Raw genomic sequence first — 6,124 nt, 5'->3', positions numbered from 1 at the left:
TGTGTCATTCTTTTCTATTGCTTCTATTTTTTCCTCCATTGTCGCAACCCATTTTTCTTCTTTGACTGCATCTTCAAAGTAGATTGGGTCATCTACATGACCAAAGAAAGAAAATGATGAATTCAGAGCAGTGCTTCTATCTACTTCATCTTGCTCATAAATTTCATTTAAATTTCTGAATTTTGGTCTTCTTTTGCTTGCTGAAGATGGGCTTGACATGTCACTTGGTGTTGCACTTTGCGGCGTTCTTGGACAAGCACTTGCTTGACTGCGTGACACTATCCTATTATTTGTTGATGGTGTTCCTTGCTTCCTGCTTTGTTTCACTTGAATAGGAGTAGAGGGAGTCAATGTTGAGGAATTACTTGTTGTTGTTAGTTTCTTTGTGTCCTCATGTGGTATACATGCTTTCACATTGACTATCTTCTCTAAACTTCCATCCCATGCTTCTTCTTCTATGAACTGCACATCTCTGTTGATTATGACCTTCTTAGTTAATAGATTGTAGAGTTTGCATGCTTTGGATTCATCATTGTATCCAACAAATACACATTTCTCCCCCTTGCAGTCCAATTTCTTCCTCAACTCATCTGGGACATGTGCATATGCCACACATCCAAAGACTCTCATGGAAGTGACACTATTTTTTCTTCCACTCCATGCCTCTTCAGGAACTACGTTCTGGATGCTTTTGGTTAGACATCTATTCAAGATATATGCTACACAAGCGACAGCTTCAGCCCAATAATCATTTGGCAAATGCTTTACCTTCAACATACTCCTTGCCATTTCCATAATGGTCCTATTCTTCCTTTCCACCACACCATTTTGCCGAGGTGTATATCTTGTTCTAAATTGCTTGTGAATTCCATGCTCCCTACAAAATCAAAGGAATTCATTTGAGATGTGTTCGCGACCTCTGTCAGTCATAAGGACTTCGATGTAGTGTCCACTTTGCTTCTCAACACGAACTTTGTATTGGTGAAAGCGCTCAAACATTTCACTTTTCTGTTTGAGGAGATAGACCCATGTCTTTGTTATGTAGTCATCTATGAAGGTCAATAAATAATGGGTACGACCAATTGATGGTGTCTTCATTGGTCGACATAAATCTGAGTAGACAATCTCCAAAGGTGCCTTTTCCCTTTTTGACTTTCCGTCTAGAAATGTCCCTCTATGGTTCTTGCCCAAGATGCATCCTTCACATAGGCTGTTCGGTTTTCTATCAGTGGAAAACCCTTCACCATGCCTTCCCTATGCACCAAATTCAAACCTCTAAAGTTGAGATGTCCAAATCTCAAATTCCACAACCAATTTTCATCTTTGACCTCTTCTTGATAGTTCACTTTTGTGACAGCTACATCTTTTCTTCCATGCTCTTGTGAGTTCATTGATAGTTGTGTTTTTGATCCTTCTTCCTTCAAATTTGATCTTATCTTTACGGAAAACATTTTGTTGTTTGTCATCTGAACCTTTGCAATCAACTTTCTTCTTGGAGGCCTATCCAAAATTGTGAACACATCATTTTTGAAGAAGACATTGTAGCCCTTTCGCATGAGTTGTGAAATGCTTATAAGGTTATGCTTCAGACCAGGGACAAAGTAAACATCCGAGATGTACTTCTTCTCCCCCTTCTTTTTTAGGATATTAACTCTTCCTTTCCCCATGACAGAGACATTTCTATCAATCCCTAATTTCACTTCAAATTTCACACTTTCATGTAGATTGGAAAACATTTCTATGTTCCCTGACATGTGGTGGTTACTCCCTGAATCTAGATACCATATATCACTTTGATTTTCTTGTGCTACATTACAACCTAAAAACATGCTATCATGGTTCTGATTTTCCTTTGTGAAATTTACAGTTGGTTTTTTACTAATGCCATATTGCTTCTTAAAACATTCATTTGCATAATGACCATGCTTCTTACAGTAATGACACTGGACTTGAGATTTATCATACCTCTGACCTTGTGCTTGATTTTGGTTTCAGCCTTGATTTTGATTTTGATTGCTGACCCTACCACTTGAGCTTCAAGGGGTGCTTTTTCCACCTCTGTGTGGGCTTCTTCTTCTTCCTCTAGCATATGAACTTCCTCTGCCTCAACCTTGACCAAATGAAACTTGTGTGTTGAAAGCATGCTCCAATGAGGATCTTGTTGCTCTATTCAGTCTATGTTCATGAGAAATCAGTGGTGCATGAAGCTCATCCACTGAGAACTATGAGAGATCCTTTGTCTCTTTTATGGCCACAACAATGGCATCAAACCTTGCTCACAGACTTCTCAAAACTTTCTCAAGTATTGTCCTTTCTTAAAGTGTCTCACCATGAGACTTGATTTGGGTAACCAACCTAATTACATGTGTAAAAAACGAGCCTACATTCTCAAACTTTTTCATACAAAGTGTTTCAAAATCTCTCCTTAGCATTTTTTGTTTTGTTGTCTTGACTTTTTTCATGCCTTGGTAGGTTCTCTGGAGGGTGTCCCATGATTGCTTTGACTTCGTTGCTACTGCAACCCTTAGGAAAATACTTTCATGAACTGATTGGAAAATATAGAACAAGGCTTTCGAGTCATTCTTCCTATTGTCCCTTAGCAAATCCCATTTTGCTTGAGACAATGAATTGTATGCTGTTGCATCTGATCATTCTGGAAAACCATTCTCCAACAAATCCCAAATGTCTTGAGACGAAAACAGGGCCTTCATTGTAATAGCCCAATAATCATAATTTTTTCCATTAAACTGAGCTATCTGAGACTTAGTCAAGCTTGTGCATGATGTTTCCATTTCTGAGTGAAAGAAACAAATTCTACCTGCTCGCAAATATCCTTCAAAAATTCTTTCCTCAAAATAAATTTTAACTCCTAGTAAAAACACTTGTTTTTACACTAATAATATTTAACCCACTCTAGTACCATTTACTGGGTAGAGGAGAGGAGTCTCAATCAGAAATTTGGTTTCGGCAAAGTCAACTAGCTCAAAAATAGGTTGCGACTAGGATATCGTAACCACGTAGGGACTTAATTAAAATAGAAATTTTATGCACAACAAAACAGAGTAAAACAAAAGAGGGTTGCGGTAAATTTACTTGTGTAAGATTAATACCATAAGGTAACAAGTCACACTTTCTATTATATGTCAAAACATAAGGAAATACATTCACGTGATAAATGGATTCACGTGATAAGTGGAGGCTATAGCTCCAAGTGAAAAACACAACAAACTTACTTCGATTTAGGCATCACTAGTGTTGTGGAGTAAACTTCTGTAAAACTCCGTAAAACTAGTTTTCACGTGGCCCACCAATATTTTCTCCACGATTTTCTCCTCACTAGACTCTCTCTCTAACTTTCCCAACATACAAAATGACTTTTACATCTATATTTATCTCAACATACAAATTTGACATTAATACATGATAGAGCAAATAATTAATAAGCGGCATGCGCGATTTTACTTAGTAATTGGTTTTCTTGGACTTACAGGTGTTGTGGAGTGTGGGCAACATTTGATGAGTATATGCTTGACCATACTTGCTAAACTTCATTAAATGCCTTAACTTCTTTGAACACAACAAACTTACTTCTATTTAGGCATCACTAATGTTGTGGAGTAAACTTCTGTAAAACTACTTAGTAATTGGTTTTCTTGGACTTGGAGGTGTTGTGGAGTGTGGGCAACATTTGATGAGTGTATGCTTGACCATACTTGCTAAACTTCATTAAATGCCTTAACTTCTTTGAACACAACAAACTTACTTCTATTTAGGCATCACTAATGTTGTGGAGTAAACTTCTGTAAAACTCCGTAAAACTAGTTTTCACGTGGCCCACCAATATTTTCTCCACGAGTTTCTCCTCACTACCTCTAGACTCTCTCTCTAACTTTCCCAACATACAAAATGACTTTTACATCGATATTTATCTTAACATACAAATTTTACATTAATACATGATAGAGCAAATAATTAATAAGCGACATGGGCGATTTTACTTAGTAATTGGTTTTCTTGGACTGTTTTCTTGGACTTGCAGGTGTTGTGGAGTGTGGGCAACATTCGATGAGTGTATGCTTGACCATACTTACTTGCTAAACTTCATTAAATGCCTTAAATTCTTTGAACACAACAAACTTACTTCTATTTAGGCATCACTAGTGTTGTGGAGTAAACTTCTGTAAAACTCCGTAAAACTAGTTTTCACGTGGCCCACCAATATTTTCTCCACGATTTTCTCCTCACTACCTGGAGACTCTCTCTCTAAATTTCCCAACATACAAAATGACTTTTACATCGATATTTATCTAAACATACAAATTTTAAATTAATACATGGCAGAGCAAATAATTAATAAGCTGCATGCGCGATTTTACTTAATGCGCGATTTTACTTAGTAATTGGTTTTCTTGGACTCGCAAGTGTTGTGGAGGATTTTACTTAGTAATTGGTTTTCTCGGACTCGCAGGTGTTGTGGAGTGTGGGCAACGTTCAATGAGTGTATGCTTGACCATACTTACTTGCTTACTTAGTAATTGGTTTTCTTGGACTCGCAGGTGTTGTGGAGTGTGGGCAACGTTCAATGAGTGTATGCTTGACCATACTTACTTGCTAAACTTCATTAAATGCCTTAACTTCTTTGATGTGTTGCAGAATGGTCCGTGTTGTACTTGTGCTCTGACTTCAGTCCTTTCACCTGCAAACAAAATCGCAACTGTGCAGTTGTTGACTGGGCAAGCATGGTGTTTGTCAGTGTTCCCAACATTAGCGACACTTTTAGAGAAAAGTCCTACAAAGAGAGTTGACCATTCTCATTATTTTAATAAAGCTTTCATTCGTCATGAAAAAATTTCACTATTTTGTTTTATCTTTTTGTTATTATTAAATTTTTTTTTTTTTTTTTTTTTTTTTACATTAACTATTTTTTTTTTGTTTTTTTATGATTTTTATTCGAAATCATGATTGATCTATCTCCATGTTAATTCTATATCTATGTCTTTGTGGTTATAAACATGATAGAATTATTTCCATCTTGATTTGACATTTATCACTAATTAAAAGTTAAATTTCACCAAATATAAATCTTTTATTAATACAAAATTTAAATTATTTTTACATATTTAAAAAATAATTCTTCTTAATCTTTCATAAATTTAAAATTTAATAAATATATATTAATTCTTATTAATATTAAATATATTTATATTTACAATGGAGCAATCGTAGAGCTCAGTCGCTATGGCGGTTAAGGCTTGTCCCTAGATCGCCACTGCTCCTCTCGTTACACAAACGGAGACATCCTCCCTTTCCATCATTGAACCCTCAACTTTAGTCTATTTGGTTGGAGTTCTTCTGGATTTTTTAGCCTGTTAGTATGCCACTCTTTGTGAGTTTGGCAAATGCATCCCTCCCTTTTTCTTCAAGATTTATTGGCAATAACAAAGGGTCTTCTTTGTTGGAGAATATAATTCCTACTATTTATTAGGTGTCATAATTGTCTATCCCAGTGTCACAATTGTCTATTTAAGTGTCATTGTGTGTTTGTCTTTTTTAGTCTAGTTTTGTTGAGGTGAGGTAAAGTTTTGTTGAGTTCAGTTCAGTCTCACTTGCAGTCATTTATTACTCATGTCTCCAACATAATCTTATTTAGCTGATTCATAATATTGAGAAGAGCACTTCCCTTAAGATGGTGTCAGAGATTGACTCCTTGAGAGAGCAACAAAGAGAAGAGAAGAGGCAATGCAAGGTTGCATAAGACTCTTTGAGAGGAACACTACATATATGTGTGTATGCACAAAAAAAAAGGGAGCAGATAACGTAGCAAATTTGTGATAGCCGTTAGATGCCTCCATCATTTGAAGAAGTCACCATTCCTACTGCAAGGAAGACTATTGCGACTAAGTCAATGAAGGGTAGGAAGAAGTCGGAAGTGTCAATTGTAGGAAAGTAGTCACCATTCCTACTACAAGGAAGACTGTTGTTGCGAAGTCAATGAAGGGAAAGAAGAAGTCAGAAGTCTCCATTTTAGGAAAGTATGCATTTTTTTTAAATCTGGGAGAATAACACACTCCAGGGAGTGTCAATTGTGACAAAGAATGAAACTGAAAAGTGGAGCAAAGATTGC

This window comes from Pinus tabuliformis, chromosome 5_1, assembly GCF_031772625.1.
Source record: "Pinus tabuliformis cultivar Carrire ecotype Pingquan chromosome 5_1, CPIR1, whole genome shotgun sequence".
NCBI lineage: Eukaryota > Viridiplantae > Streptophyta > Pinopsida > Pinales > Pinaceae > Pinus > Pinus tabuliformis.
This window is presented reverse-complemented; position numbering follows the sequence as displayed.